The sequence below is a fragment of the Camelus ferus genome, chromosome 5, assembly GCF_009834535.1.
Source record: "Camelus ferus isolate YT-003-E chromosome 5, BCGSAC_Cfer_1.0, whole genome shotgun sequence".
NCBI classification, from domain to species: domain Eukaryota; kingdom Metazoa; phylum Chordata; class Mammalia; order Artiodactyla; family Camelidae; genus Camelus; species Camelus ferus.
Window position 1 is genome coordinate 42,457,633 of NC_045700.1, and position 16,307 is coordinate 42,473,939.

General features: G+C 35.7%; 1 protein-coding gene across 4 annotated transcripts in view; it reads left to right on the top strand.

The window, feature by feature from the left end:
• Positions 1-16,307, top strand: part of B3GALT1 (beta-1,3-galactosyltransferase 1) — a 490,368-nt gene that overhangs the window by 376,746 nt on the left and 97,315 nt on the right. Inside the window, exon 1 of one of the 4 annotated variants that reach the window (XM_014557739.2) lies at positions 13,829-14,030. The exons of the other annotated variants lie outside the window; for them this stretch is intronic. The gene's annotated coding sequence lies outside the window, so the exon portion shown is untranslated. Of the gene's footprint in view, positions 1-13,828; positions 14,031-16,307 lie in introns of those variants that run through there. 4 annotated transcript variants of the gene reach the window in all.

Here is a 16,307-nt window from a genome sequence, read left to right on the forward strand (position 1 = left end):
AGATTAGCCCATAGGAGGAGTTCAGTGAATATTTGTGGCATGAAGGAATAAATGCATAAAGGGTGAAACAGCCTTTTTTTAGTATAGTCCACATTGCATTAAAAGCAATTCTGTTGGGGAAACTTACAGATGCAATGTGTTGGGACTAAGATTAGGGTAAATGGAACACATTTAGTAGCTTCTCTGGAGGGTCCACTTTTTGCAACAGTAAAGATGGGTGATAGGTACAATCTCCCTAACTTCACGCTAGCAAGTGAAGCATGTATTTTAATGTATAAATATAAAATTTCCAGAGTTCTTTGACCTATTTTTCCCAGCAATATTAGTACATACTGCTCTGGAACACCAGTAAAAACACCTTAGAGTGAGATGTCTTTGGCCTCTAGCATTCTTAACTTGTGTCAGTGAAAACAAGCAGTAAACAATCTGTGATAAGAATAGAAAAGAGTTTTATTTGAGCCAAACCGAGGACTATAGCCCAGCAGACAGGTTCCTAGATTATTCTGAGAAACGGCTCCAGAGACACATGGTTTTCAGCACAGTTGTATATCTTGTCAGAACAAAGAACACTAAACAAGTCAGGGATACATTTCTTCGAGGTTTCAAAAAACAAAAACAACAGGCCAACATATACCCAGTGAGTCAGTTTGGCCTTGGCACCTGGGAAGGGGGTCTTATCAAAGGAGGACAGCACCGGCGTCCCGGGAAGGGAAGCATATAATCTTTATTCTTAACGTGGACATTCTTTACTTCTGGTCAATGTGCCCTTTTCTTTAGTAATTAAAGCAGATATACAGTGGGTGTTTGATAGGCCACAAACAGGCTGTCTTAGTTAGCATAAAATTCAAGTTAACTCGTGTGTAAACCAGAATGACTTCCTCATACCTTAGTATGTGAAATTTTCTTTCACCACTTGGGTACAAAATAATACTGAATAAAACTCTTGTAGACTTTCTTTTAATCAAAGTCAACTGTGGCAAGTAAAACAATATTATTATGGCTTGATAATGAATAACTTTATTAATTTTTTAGATATTTTGCAAATGCATTACAATAATAGCCCATATAGTAATAAGGGTACAGAGTAGAAATACCTTGCCTGCCTCTGAATGATAACAAGGAACAGATAAGATCATCTTTCTGCAAATACTCTGAAAAGTAAGATATTAGCAATACAAATAATCAAATATTTAAATGATAAAAAATTTTCTAGGAATGTTCATACCCATTTGATTATTTGTGGATTTTGCCCAATATCATACATAAACTCTGTTCTGAGTGAAAACCTGCCTTCACACCCCGCTATATACAAGAAATTATACCTTATTCCTTTGGCAGGCACTGTGGCTTCCATTCTCACTTTAGCTGGTAAATACTCTGGTCTTCCTTCCAGTTTCTGGGAGGAGCTCCCTTCTTCTCTGGCTCTGAGAGCCACTGATTCAGGCACAAGCACATGAGCCAGGCCGGGGCAAAGAGAATGGAGAACAAGATTTGGAAAACGAGCTTCCTTGCTCTTGTGATGAGGTTGCTTCTGGTATTGCCCTTCTTGATTTCTCCAGTCACGGAAGGGACTTCTGTAGCCTTTGAAATGATTAGCAGCCGGTTTATGTCTATACGGGTGATGTGACACCCCAGAAACTAGAGTGGAGAGGCAAAAGAAAGTGGGTGTTTGTTGGGTCACTAAACCAAGTTTCTCTCGTGCATCAGTGTATCTGCTTCATTGTTAGTATCAGTGTAAATTAAATGTTTGGGTTACTTATCACCAAGCACATCCTAATACATGGAATTTCTTTCTTCAACAAACATATGCTAAGAATCTACTAAATGTTAAGCTTTGTGATCCAAAGACAATTTAGGTCTCTTTCATGCCCTAAAGAAGTTACAATCTGATAGGAGAAACAGAAAGTAAACACTAAGGTGGGGTGGTGTCCGGGTGAGAATGGCCATCACAGATGCGGGCAGTAAGGGCATGCTTGTTAAAAGAGGATTTTAAAAATAATAAAACTGACTAAAAGTTGGTTTTCTTTGTATTATCACCACACACTGTCAATTCTCAATAATGCCTGTACAGTGATAAAATACTCCTTTCTGCCAGGGTAGACCATTCCCACTGCCTCAGGCCACCAAACCTGGTGTGTCATTTTTAAATGACTGCCTCCTGCGAATCACACTAAATCATCATGGTAGCTTGCAGCTCATCCTTACAGAAATGAGCCTTCTTTTAAATAAAAAAATAAAAAGCTGCTCTTTGATCATATGGGAATCAAAATCTTGATTGCAGTAACGGAGCAGAGGTATCTTTGGCAACATGGACTTAATTCAGTGCTGTACAAAGGCAACTTAGGGACTTTTTGAAACTATATGAAGGTGCATAATGGGATAAGGACAATTATATGCCACAAAATATTATTGCTAAAGAATTAAGAGCTGATATATATTTCCAGTTTGTCTTTACTGAGTCAAGACATCTCTTTATAATATCTCTCAGTCAGGTGAGACTAAGAGAACAAACTCTGTAATGATTCTAGAATTTCCTACTAAGGTCATTGGACCCACTGATGCTGTTCTGTGCACCTCCCATTCTAGCTCTGATCTAGCCCTTGTCAGGAGGTCTCTTTATCATTGCTCTGTACTCTAACTTTCTGATGAACGATTGCTCTCAGATTGCTTTAGTGTAGTCTTTATCCTTTGTGGTATGAAAGACAGTGGCTTCGACTTTATGGCTTGGCTAGTTCCTATCTGATAAACGCAGATTGCAGTGTGTTGACTGCCAGTTATTTCTCTAGCAGAAATGGGTTTATTTGGGGTCAGCAAAGAAATTAAAATTTGGAGTCTGCAACCATGGCAAGCCATGTGTAAGTCCCTGAGCAGTAACGGGAGGAGAACTCTTGTAAAGAGAGGAAAAGAAAGCTGAGAGGGCTGTTGTAAACAAAGAGTCCACTGGAGGAATGCAAAGGCTGAAGCATGGTGGCTTTTCATTGGCTGAGTTGTGACCATCCCTCACTGGCTGAGCTCTTGCCAGGCAAGAAGAGGGAGTTTTTCATCTTACTGTCTTGGGCTTTGCTGTCACTATAGGGTGTGAGAGCTTCCCACTATGGCCTCCCAACTATTGAGGAAATAGTTTAAGGAAAGGTACAAGGATATAAAAATATATTGTATATTCATTAAAGAACAGAAAAGCAGCAAGCCTAAACTCTGAGTACATGGCAGTGTTTGTAAGGCAGAGAAATCTGTTCTAACATTTCAGAGCGATGACTTAACATAGCAGAAAGAAGTTGTATCTAGAACATTATGCTAATTACTTAGAACTTTATTTGGTAAATATTAAGGAACTATTTAAAAAGTGTAACCACAGAAATAATATAATTCTGTTTTTCAGTTTTATATTATGTAGTTTTTGGGTTTTTTAATTTTACTTTTTTTTCAACATTTTTTATTGAGTTATAGTCATTTTACAATGTTGTGTCAAATTCCATTGTAGAGCACAATTTTTCAATTATACATGAACATACATATATTCGTTGTTACATTTTTTTTTTCACTGTGAGCTACCACAAGATCTTGATTATATTTCCATGTGCTATACGGTATAATCTTGTTTATCTATTCTGCATATGCCTGTCAGTATCTACAAATTTTGAAATCCCAGTCTGTCCCTTCCCACCCTGCTGTAGTTTTTGAACATTCAAAAATATATTTGAAATATATATTACGAGTAATACTATGATTAATATCCATGAAACTATCACCCTTTTAAAGAATTAAAATCATTCTAATACCATTGCATACGTAACTTTGCTTCTCCTCTAACCAGCTTGTTATTTCCTGCTCAGTTATCAGATAATGAATTTTGTTTTATCATTTCTTTGCTATTTAAAAAGAAAATGATTTAGCATGTATATATCCCTAAACAATATATTGCTTAGTTTTGCTTGGTTTTAAACTTTATAAAATTATATGCTACATGTAGTTTTCACTACTTGCTTTTCCTGTGAATATTATTTTTTAAATTCAAAAATATATCATTGTTGTCATGGCTATAATCAACTCATTTTCATCACTGTCTAAATACCAATGTGAATATGCCACATATATTTATCTATACTCCTACTAATGAACACTTACGATTTTTTGTTATTACCAGCAGTATCTTCTTTGCACATGAGCAACAGTTTCTCAGGTATAAGCCCAGGGAAAGGAATTGCTGAAATTTATGGTTATAAAGCTTCAGTTTTACAAAAGCGTGCCAATATTTTTTTCCCAAGCAGTTAAAACAGTTTAAACACTGGTCAGCATCGAACCAGAGCAGCAGCAGCAGCAGTGTATAGAGTCAAACTTCTTGTCTTTCTGCCAAACAAAGAAGCAACAAAATGTATAACGTTTTAGTATTAATTTGTGTTTCCCTGATTACTAAGTAAATTAAGCATTTTCAATATATTTATGTGCAGTTATGTCTCTTCTAAGACAAGGCTGTTCTTATCTTTTTCCCACTTTTCAGTTGAAATGTTTTCATAATTTTAGGACTATTTCAAGTTTTCTATATTTTAGATTAGTTTTGGTAAGAATATGTTTCCAGTCCATTTTGTCTAAATTTTTAGATTATTGCCATAATTTCTCTGAATATCTTTTTATTATCTTTAAATTCTTCAATGTATCTGTAGTTATGTTCTCATTTATATTCCCAATATTTTAAATTTATGTCTTCTCTTTCTCTTCATCAGTCTGGACACTAGCGTGTCTATTTTAATGGTTCTTCAAAGAAACAACTTTGACTTTGTTGAACATCTGTGTTAATCTGTTTCTTATTTTGTCTTTTAAACAAAACTGCTTTTCTAACCTTAATTTAATGGGCTTGCCACAAGCATGGGAGGTTGCAGTGTTTCATTGAGTTCCATTTCTATGTATCATTATCATTCCATTTAAATATTTTAATTTCCATCAAAATGTTTTGACTTATGAGTTATTCAGAAGTACAGAGATTTGTATTGATTCTTTGGTTAGTATCTTCTAATGTATTTGAACTGTGGGTAGGGGAAATGTTCTGTGTATACAGACTTTGGCTTTGAAGCTTACCTAATGGCTTCATATGTGACTTTTTAAAAATGTCTTATGTTTCTTGATAAGAAAGCAGTATCTCTAGTTATATGCAGAGTTCAATAAATCAGTCCTGTTCATTGTAGTGATCAAATGTTTTACATATTCATTATTTTTATCTGCCTGATTAATTAATAGTTTAAAGGACTGTATTGAAATTTTTCATCATAACGTGATTTCTCTTGTAGTTTTAACACACAGCACTAACTAGCACTAACTTGAACTGCAGTTCTAGTTTATTTTTTGTTGTTATTTTGGGGGGTACACACAAATTTACAACTATCATTATAAATAACCATCTAGTGAATTGACCCTTTTTATCATTATGTACTAATACTTCCTATTTCCAAAAGCTTTTTTACTTTAAGAATATTTTATATTCTCCAGCCTTCTCTTGGTTAGCATTAACATGGTATGCTTTTCCCAGCCTTTTATTTTCCATTTTTCTATTTTCTTATAGGCATGCCTCTTACACATAGGACATGATTGGTTTTGCTTTTATATTCAATCTAAGAATCTCTACTTTTAATTGGCAATTTAAGATCATTTAATTATTGTGATCACTAATACGCTTAGTCTTATTTTTATCATTTTACTTTACAATTTTCCTATGCCTCTTCCCCCATCCCCAGCCCACTTTTTGCCCCTTTGTGTTTTGGATTGACAGAGGGTATTTTTCTTACTCCATTGTTTTCCAGCTAATTGTTTGGAAGTTATCTTATATGTGTTATTTTAGTGCTTGCTCTAGAATGTTTACATGCATACTTAATGAAGTCTAATGTTAATCAGCATACTAATCCTATTCTAAAACTATACAAGGATCTTAGAATACAATTAGAATTTCTTGTTTACCCTATGGTCTGTCTTTTGTTTTTCCCTACATTAGAGATGACTATGGTTATTTATATAGACAGTATTTATTTAGATTTCTTTGCTTATTAAGCAGTTGCTTCTCACCATTCTTCTTACATTTCAGACTGTCTTTTTGAGACAATTTTCCTTCATATAAGAAATATATACCTTCAATATTCTTTTAGTGACTGCCTATTATTAGAAACCCTATTTTGTTGGTTGTTTTGTTTTTTAATGAAAATTCCTGTTTTATCCTCATTCATAAAAGGTAGTTTTGATGTTTATGTTGAAAATTATTTTCCCTCAGCACTTTGAAGATTTTATTTTATTGGCTTATGAGTTCCACTATTATTGCTGAGAATCTTTTTTTTTAATTGAAGTATTCTCAGTGTTCTATTAGTTTCAGGTATACAGCACAGTGATTCAGTATTTTTACAGATCTTACCACACTAGAAGTTATTACAAGATAATAGTTATAATTCCCTGTGCTATTTATTGTATCCTTGTTCCTTGTCTATTTTACACATAGTAGTTTGTATCTCTTAATCCCCTACCGGAGCCTGCCCCTCTGCACTTCCCTCTCCCCACTGGTAACCAGTGGCTTGTTTTCTATCTGTGAGTTGTATCTGTTTTCCTATATACATTTATTTACTTTATTTGTTTTAGATTTCATGTATGATATCATATAGTATTTGTCTTTCTTTGACTTATTTCACTAAGCATGATATTCTGTCTAGATCCAACCACATTGCTGCAAATGGCAGAATTTTATTCTTTTTTATGGCTAATAGTCCATTTTGTGTGCGTGTGTGTGTGTATACACACACACACACATATATATCTTTTTTATTCATTCCTCTGTTTATGGACACTTGGGTTACTACCAGTATCTTGGCTATTGTAAATAGTGCTTTTATGAACACTGCTATGAACATGCATCTTTTCAATGTGGCATTTCCATTTTTTTCCAGATATATACCCAGGAGTAGACTTGCTGGATCATATGGTAGTTCTATTTTCAGTTTTTTGAGGAACCTGCATACTATTTTCCATAGTGGCTGCACCAATTTACATTCCCATCAACAGTGTACAAGGATTCCTTTTTCTCCACATCCTTGCCAACATTTGTTATTTGTAGATTTCTTGATAGTCATTCTGACAGGTGTGAGGTGATATCTCATTGTTGTTTTGATTTGCTTCTCTAATGATTAGTGATGTGGAGCATCTTTTTACATTCCTGTTAGCCATTTGTGTGTCTTCTTTGGAAATATATCTATTCAGGTATTCTGCCCATTTTTGATTGAGTTGTTTTGTTTTTGATATTTAGTTGAATGAGCTACTTATATTTTTTTAATATTAACCCCTTGTCAGTCCTGTCATTTGCAAATATTTTCTCCCATTCCGTACATTATCTTTCTGTTTTCTCATTGGTTTCCTTTGCTGTGCAAAAGCTTTTGGGTTTAATTAGTTCCCATTTGTTTGTTTATTTTATTTTATTTTTTGCCTTCAGAGACAGATCCAAAAAAATATTGCTACAATTTATGTCAAAGAGTGTTCTGCCTCTTTTCCCTTCTAGGAGTTTTATGGCGTCAGGTCTTGTATTAAACTCCAAATGGATTAAAGACCTTATTTTTGTATATGGTATGAAGGAATATCTAATCTCATTGCTTTGCATGCAACAGTCTAGTTTTCCTAGTACCACTTTTTGAAGAGACTCCATTGTATATTCTTGCCTCCTTTGTCAAAGATTATTTGACTGTAAGTGTGTGGATTTATTTCTGGCCTCTCTGTTTCAATCTGTGGATCTATATGTCTACTTTTATGTCAGTACCATGCTCTTTTGATTACTGTAGCTTCATAGTATAGTCTGAAGTCTGGGAAGGTCATACCTTCAGCTTTGTTCTTTTTTTCTCAAGACTGTTTGGCAGTTCAGGGTTGTTTGTGGTTCCATATTAATTTTAGGATTATTTGTTGTAGTTCTGTGGAAAATGTCATGGCTATTTTGATAGGGATTGGATTATATCTGTACATTGCTTTGGGTAGTTTGGCCATTTTAACAATATTAATTCTTCCAGTCCAAGAGCACAGAATATCTTTCCATTTCTTTGTATCAAGTTTAATTTCCTTCATCAGTGTTTCATAGTTTTCAAAGTATAGGTCTTTCACTTCCTTGGTTAAGTTTATTTCTAGATATTTTATTCTTTTTGATATTAGTTGCAAATGAGATTTTTCTTTTTACTTTCTCTGACTGATGGTTCTTTATTGGTGTATAAAAAAACAACGTATTTCTGCATATTAATCTTATAACCTGCAAATTTACTGAATTCATTTATTAGTTCTGGTAGTTTTTTGGTGGAGATTTTAGGGTTTTCTATACAAACTATCATGTCATATGCAAAGAGTGACAGCTTTACTTCTTCCATTCCAGTTTGGATGCCTTTTATTTCTTTTTCATATTTGAATGCTTTGGCTAGGGCTTCCAATATTACATTAAATAGAAATGACAAGAGTGGGCATCCTTGCCTTGTTCCTGATTTTAGTGGAAAGGCTTTCAGCTTTTCACCACTGAGTATGATGCTGGCTGTGAATTTGTCATTAATGTCCTTTATTATGTTGAGATGTGTTCCCTCTATACCATCTTTGAGAGTTTTTATCATACATGGGTATTGAATTTTGTCAGATGCTTTTTCTGCATCTCTTGAGATGATCATGTGATTTTTATCATTCTTTTTGTTAATACAGTGTATCACATTGATTGATTTGCAAATATTGAACCATCCTCTCACCACTGGAATAAACCCAAATTGATTGTGGTGTATGATCTTATATATTATTGGATTCAGTTTGCTAATATTTTGTTGAGAATTTTTGTATCTGTATTCATCAGATATATTGGCCTATAAGTTTTTTTGTAATGTCTTTGTCTAGTTTTGGTATCAGGGTGACAATGACCTAATGGGATGAATTTGGGAGTGTTCTAGTCCTCTTCAGTTTCAGGAATAGTTTGAGAAGGCTAGGTATTAGTTCTTTATATGCTTTGTAGAATTCCCTTGTGAAGCCATCTGGTCCTGGACTTTTGTTTCCTGGGAGCTTTATATTACAATTTGAGTTTCACTACTATTGATCAGTCTGTTCAAATTATCTGTTTCTTCTTGATTCAGTCTTGGCAAGCTTTATGTTTCTAGAAGTTTGTCCATTTCTTCTAGGTTCTCCAATTTATTGGCATATAACTATAACATTCTCTTATGATTTTTTTGTATCTCTGTGGTATCAGTTGTTATTTCTCCTCTTTCATTTCTTATTTTGTTTATTTGGATCTTCTCTCTTCTTCTTGGTGAGCCTGGCTAACGGTTTATCAATTTGTGTATCTTTTCAAAAAACCAGTTACTGGTTTCATTGATCTTTTCTATTGTTTTTTGATCCTTTTTTTAATTTTCTTTCTGATCCTTATTATTTCCTTCCTTCTGCTGACTTTGAGCTTTGTTTTTTCTTCTTTTCCTAATTCCTTTAGTTGGTAGATTAGGTTCCTTCTTTCTTGAGGAAGGCCTGTCACTGTAAACTTCCCTCTTAGAACTGCTTTTGCTGCATCTCATTGATTTTCAGTATTGTGCTTTCATTTTCATTACTCTCAAGGTATTTTCTGATTTCTTCTTTGTTTTCATTGACCCATTGGTTTTTTAGTAGCATGTTGTTGAGGCGCCACATGTTTGTTATTTTCCAGTTTTTCATTCTGCAATTGATTTCTACTTTTATACTGTCGAGGTCAGAAAAAAAAATGCTTGATGTAATTTCTATTCTCTTATGTTTGTTGCAACTTGTTTTGTGACCTAGCACGTGATCCATCCTGGGGAACATTCCATGTACACTTGAAAAGAATGTGTATGCTGCTGTTTTGGGATATAATGTCCTGTAGCTGTCTGTTAAGTTCAGCTGTTCTGTTGCATCATTTAAGTCCATTGTTGCCTTACTGATTTTCTGTCTGGATGATCTGTCTTTTGATGTAAGTGGAGTGCTAAAATCCCCTACTATTACTGTATTATTGTCAATTTCTCCCTTTATATCTGGTGCAAATAGTGCTGTCAAATGTTCATCCTTTGTAGCTGGTCTATGTTCTCCCTTTGGCTATGTTGAAGACCATCTCTTTATCTTTAATTTTCTGCAGTTTCATTGGACTTGTCTAGGTATGGATTTCTAAAAATTTATTCTGTTGGCATATGGTGTGCTTTCATTATATGTGGAATCATATTTTTCATCAGTTCTGAAAAATTTTCAACCAGATATTGAATTTAAATATTGTATCTCCTCCATTATCTCTAGTCTCTCTCACTGGACAACAATTGTGTGTGTATACATATATACATATAGGTATACACACACATATATACATATATATTCATATTATTCTCTGTGTCTGTTAACTTCTCTCTAATAACTTACATTTTCTTGTGTCTACATAATTGTATAGGGTCTAAGTGTTAATCTGTGTCTAATTTGCTAAGTGTCATAAATTGGTTGAGGATGGAAATAGAGAAGTAGCGTAAAGGATGATTTAGGAAATGGTTGGTTCATTTCAAAGATAGAGGAGACAGATTAATTTCTTTCCTAAGTAACTCACATTAATAAATATTATCTTTATTGTTCTGAACTGAACTTTTCACTTTAAGAGAAATTTTAACTCATCTTTCCAATTGTTAAACATTAATTTTCTTTTTAAAGTGTAAATAAAATGAGATCTTTATTAAGTTTCAAAGTTCAGCTAAGAAACTTGAGTCAGTGCAGTAACATATGTTTGCAAACTCATTGTATTTATTTCTTTGATGTGGTATCATCTCCTAAGCCCTCTCAAGCCTCTCCCCCACATCTGTAAGAGGGTATGCATGATCTAACCCAAGGCCAGCAGCATATTTTGTGAGTGTGTGATTTATTGTTTTCAAAAAAGATAAAAGAAGTCATGAGTTCAACACATGCAGCTAAGTTCTTCTACAGTTAAGCAAAGTCATTTCTTACTGACTTTCTTCAACAATACAGAACTGTTTCACCACTATTCTTAGCAATGACAAAATGGTCATACACTTCAATTAATAATAATTTGGTAAATAGCCCTGAAGGACTTGTTTGTCCAAATTAGTATTCCTTGTTATACACTAACTGCCAGAGCTTCCATTATAAAATTTGTTTTTCAATTTTTACATATTATATTTAATAGCCCTTAAGTTTGTTGTGTCTTTTAAGTCCCCCTTCCCCACAGATTGTAACTCAATCTCTTTTTTATTTTATTAAAAATGTTGGATTAACACATACAGTTGATCTCAGAAGTGGCATTGAAAATACATGCATTCTGTATATCTAATAATAGCATTCAGATTAAAGAAGTATTTCTTTCATTCCCTGTTTGACAACCCTCCTTTCCTGCCTTTGTCCCTTCCTTCCTGCTTTCCTTTCTTCTCCCTCCCCCTTCCACCAAATCTGGAATTATTCAGAGCCACTGTGTTGACATTTTTCCCTTTTATAATGAGTTCAGCATTTGTCAGTGTCAGCATTTGGACTTATATAGAAAATAACTTCTTGATTATTTATGGTGATAAAGAGGGACAGCATTGTGGGAGTGAAAGTTCTCTGCACTTTTAGAGCTGGCAGTCAGTATGATGGGGTTAGAAGGCTTTCTGACCCCTGGTGCCATCTCTGAAGACTTAAATTCTACCTTTAGCAGTTTGATCCTTTGGGTTAGGACATTGTCCCTTATCAAAATGCAAATCCCTCTGGGCCAGAAAATGCTTTAAGCTGCTATCATTCATTAACATCAAGTGACTAATTCATATACTGGAATCTTTCCAGCAGAACTAGGCAGAGAGCAGATTTATAAGGAGGACTAGAGAAAATCAGTTTGAGAGTCAGAACTCCAAAGAGCAGTAGGAGGCCATTACAGGCAGAGAGAAGGAACAGCTAGAGATTGAAGAGGCTCGAGAGAAACTCATCTAATTCCCATTTTTGCCCATTCTTTCTCCTAACGGTGAATATTTTTTAAATGAAGAAAAAAATCCACATAAATACTCTATAAACTTAGAGCAGTGGACATAGTTTCCTGAATAATTTCATTTGGGATCACATTAGGCAAGAATCATGGCAAGTGGGAAGCATCAATAGAAATTAACTTGCAGGTAATCAAAGCATGAAGAAGTGTGTGGGGAGGGGGGTAAATAAAGGTTATTTATTGCATTTGTAGGATTTTAGTGCACATATGTAATTCTGATAATGACTGTTAAAACTAGGCAGAAAACTGGTCAAAAATCTAATTTCAATCCAATAGTTAAATATTTGTTTCACCAAACAAGAGTTAGATATGTTTGTGTAGGCTTCCTTTTTCTTTTCATATGTTCAGTAAGCAATTCTGGTGTCGTTGTTTATACATTTTATTGCTGACCTACCGGGGAGTACAACAAATAAGAAAAACAAAAGCGCTATCCCCAAGTAGCTACCAAAGTGTTACAAAAAAGAAAATTGAGCAATAAATGCAGTACAAGGTAGACTATGATGTGAGCTCTTTGGGAAGAACAGATGAAGCACAATGTACTATACAGAGTGTTAAAGGATGCTCAGTCCTTCAGTTACAAATTACCTGTTGAACCTTTGCTATAAAGATTGGCAGTTGGAGGGTGAGAGTTACTTTCATGCAGATCACCTAAAGGCAAGCCATCAGTTAGTTATCCACTGAGGTGAGAGAGGACCAGAAAATCCTGGGAATTCATCATTGATGAAAAGACCTTCTGCTCCCAGTTTGTTAGAAATTCTCAGAGATCATAAGGCTTCAAGGAAAGAAACAAAATTTGAAATATCCCCCTGAAGCTTTTTCTGAGATTATTCTTTCCGGTTCAGGATCCCTCTCGTTATGATAGAATAAGGTTGGGAGTTGGGAGATGTCAAAGTGCTAGAGGTTAGAGCAGGGACTTCTTGAGCTGAGGGAGCAGGAGTCACCATGCTAAGGGGAAGTTAAAGGTAGACAACTATGTGGAAGCACATGATCCAGAATTTGAGAAGGAGAAACTTAATGGACCATGAATTAGTAGGAGCTAGAGGCAGGTATTGAAGTCAGAGTATGAGGCTAGACTTTTATAAGTTAGTCACATTGGACCCCACAATAAATGGCAGTATTTGTGACTTACTTTTGTGTAGTATATGGGGAAAAGGTCTGAGGTGAAACTTACTGGGCCAGGCACTGAATGGATATTGCCAGCCAAAGCCAGTCTTCCCTGGACAGGTCAGCATCTCTATCTTTTTGTTCTCCTGCTGCTTAATAATAAGTGATGAGAATCACTCTTGCTATCATTTATGTCACGTGCATTTATTAAGCTGCTGCTGTGTTCCAGGCTCCATGTTGCGTATTCATGGAGAGCCAGGTGAAAGTAGTTGGTGCTTCAGAAGCTAGGGTCCAAAGGGCATGTGTGTAACACCGGCAACCCAGACAGAGCTATGTTGCATGTATTTTTGTGAAGCTGGCCAAAGGCTGATCTTAGAAGTCTAGCTTCAACATGTAAATAGCCATGATTGAGCTGCCCACAGAACTCAACGTGATTGATCCTAGAAGTCCTTTGGATCGCATCCTTTTCATAGCCTGATATACAGTAACAAGTTGACCTTGAGGGCATATGCTTTTAAAGGACTGATAGCAGGAAATAGATAGGCTCTTTTCAGGTAACACTCAGGAAACTTTGATATTGCCACATCTGTTCTCTTGTACCTCCATGCCCCACCTTCCTGCCCATCTGTTCCTTTCACTCAAGATGCGGGAATCCTACACCATGGGCAGGATTTTCACTTCTCAATATAGAACCATGTACCTTACCTCGTGGTCCAACTGACTTCCTGAAAATAAATCATTTGTCTTTGTATTTCATAAGAGACAACAAACATTGATTTTGTTGTTAACGTAGGGGAGCCCGCGTTCATTCAACAAACTATATATTTTAATCATCAAGTGTCCTAAAATTTTGGATTATAATGCCCTGAATGATCTACTTTTAATCAGTTATTGATTACAATTTGAGGAGCCTTGTGTCCAGACTAAACACAGTGTGACTTATTTTATGGTGAGTAACTCCTCCTTGTTTGAAGTGTTGAAGTTGTCTTAAATGCCTTAAACCAAGCTTCTCCAACAGCAGTGTCAGAATTGTGACATTTTATGCTCGTTTTACAGTGAGAAGGATTCTTTAGCAATGTGTTGAAAGGCAATGTGAGTTCACTCTGAGCCTTTGATTATGTTTAATAGCTTCACTGTCAGACAGTGAGTCATGATCTTTTCTCTTCTACTTTACAGTTTGTATTTACACCTTCTTGCATTTGATAAAAGCAGTGTAGCAGCCTCTGCCCGTTGACAATGATGACTTCTTTATTTGAATCAGTGCAGGGGGAAAAAATAAAACTTGGCACAATAGGCTGTAAAAACCCCTTCCTTCTGCCATTTTAAATTTTAGTAGTTATATGTGTAACCTTGTAGAAAGACTACTTTGTGAAACAAAATGTCAGCATATACAGTCATTGGATTTGCATGAGAAATTTTGCTTACTTTCTATCAGGTTCAGTTTAGCAAATGAGGTTACGAGAAAAATTTTTTCTTGTCTATTTGCAAGCTTTGGTGATACAGCAGTTTATAAGCATGCCTTTGTAATATTTTATTTAATGGGATAAAATCAGTGCTAATTCTCGGTCCAATCCAGTGAGGCTGACTTTGTCTAGCAGTAGGGTGTGGTCGGAGTAAATGAACTGCAAGGAAAGCTCTGACTAAAGAGTGGGATGGTATTTCTGAATCCCTGTTATAGGACTACAATAACTGTTAATAATTTATCTCCAGTTTGCCTCGCCCTCGGCTGCATTTTTAAGTAATTTCTTCTAGAAGTCTTTGAACTTAGCTTTGCAGGTTTTTTCCCCTACATAATGCTATTATCTTTAGTCAGATGTCACTAATTTAAAAAGAGTTTTTGTCTTTTTTGATGAAAATAATTTGAAGTTCAACAAAGTAGGGCTATGAGTACCCCCTCAGGTAGGAGTCTGTTTTGGCTCCAAACAGAGAGATGAAGTAATGGATGTGTATAAGGTGGAGGTTGGCAAGATTTTTATATAAAGGGTCAGATGGTAATTATTTTTGGCTTTGTGAGCTATGCAGTCTCTGTCAACTCTGTTGATGTAGTGTGAAAACAGACATAACACATAAATGAATGGGTAATGATCATGATTGTGTTCAAATAAAACTTTATTTAAAACAACAGGGAGCAGCATGGCTTTGGCCTGTGAGCCATAGTTTGTTCATCCCTAAGATATCAGCCCTCTGGGATCATATTTGGGCACATTACTAAAGAAATAGGGACCACATAAATTTCTTTACATGTTCTTACAGAGAAAGTGTCAGGGTTCCTTTAGATACTGTTAAGTTATTTAAAATGTGTCCTAACACCAGCAAGCCCTTGCTTAAGGTTTGCAAGACCCAAGGCAACAAATGCTTGAGTAAAGGGCAGAAAAGACCAGATGAGACCTGGGCAGAGGCACTGTATAGTCATAGCCACCCAGTGTGTTTTCCCAGGTACTAATAATGTGTGGGGTGGAGTGCACTGAAGTGGGAGTAGAGGAAGGAATCTGGTCGTAGAAGAAGTTCGGACCATATTCTTGCCAAAATGCTCGTTCCAAATCAGAATCCATCCAAAGCCTTTAGGTAATGGAGTTATCAAGATAATGGGGCCCTAGCCTATTAGACAATGCAAAGAAGAGAGGGAATCCCAGTAGGGATACTGGACTGCTTGGCAGGCAGCACTTTGGACTGATAGAAGGTGTCTGTGTTGGGAGAGATGTTGGGGGAGCTGGTAGAGGTGAAGGCATGGGGGGAAACAAGGAGTGGTTGACGAGATGTTCAGAAAATGGAAATGTGTGTTATTCAGCAGCGAACTTAGACACCCACGTGTTTCCCAGACAGTCTAATTCCTGGGATATTGTAAGATTTAATTAAAGTACCACTGGAACTTGTGACTAAGGTTCTGACCTACACGTCAGGTAGTTGCCTGCAGATAGCACGTCCAAGGCTGGAGAAGGAGGTCATCAAGCCTCAGGGACCAGGCAGCAGCTGATCAAATTAGGGTCATGTGCATTATGCTCACATAGAACAAAAACTCTAAGGGCCAGAAACAAACTCTTCTCTTTATAAAACCTCGTTTATACCTCCACAGGAAAATCAGACACGGTGCCTGACACCACATTGTTCCATGAGTCTTAGCTCCTGAAAGTCGCATTTTCTACCCTTTTTTTTTTTTGACACATCAAAATCTTTACGTTGTAAAAAGATTTTAAAAGATGCAGTGAGAATTTAACTTGAAAATGGA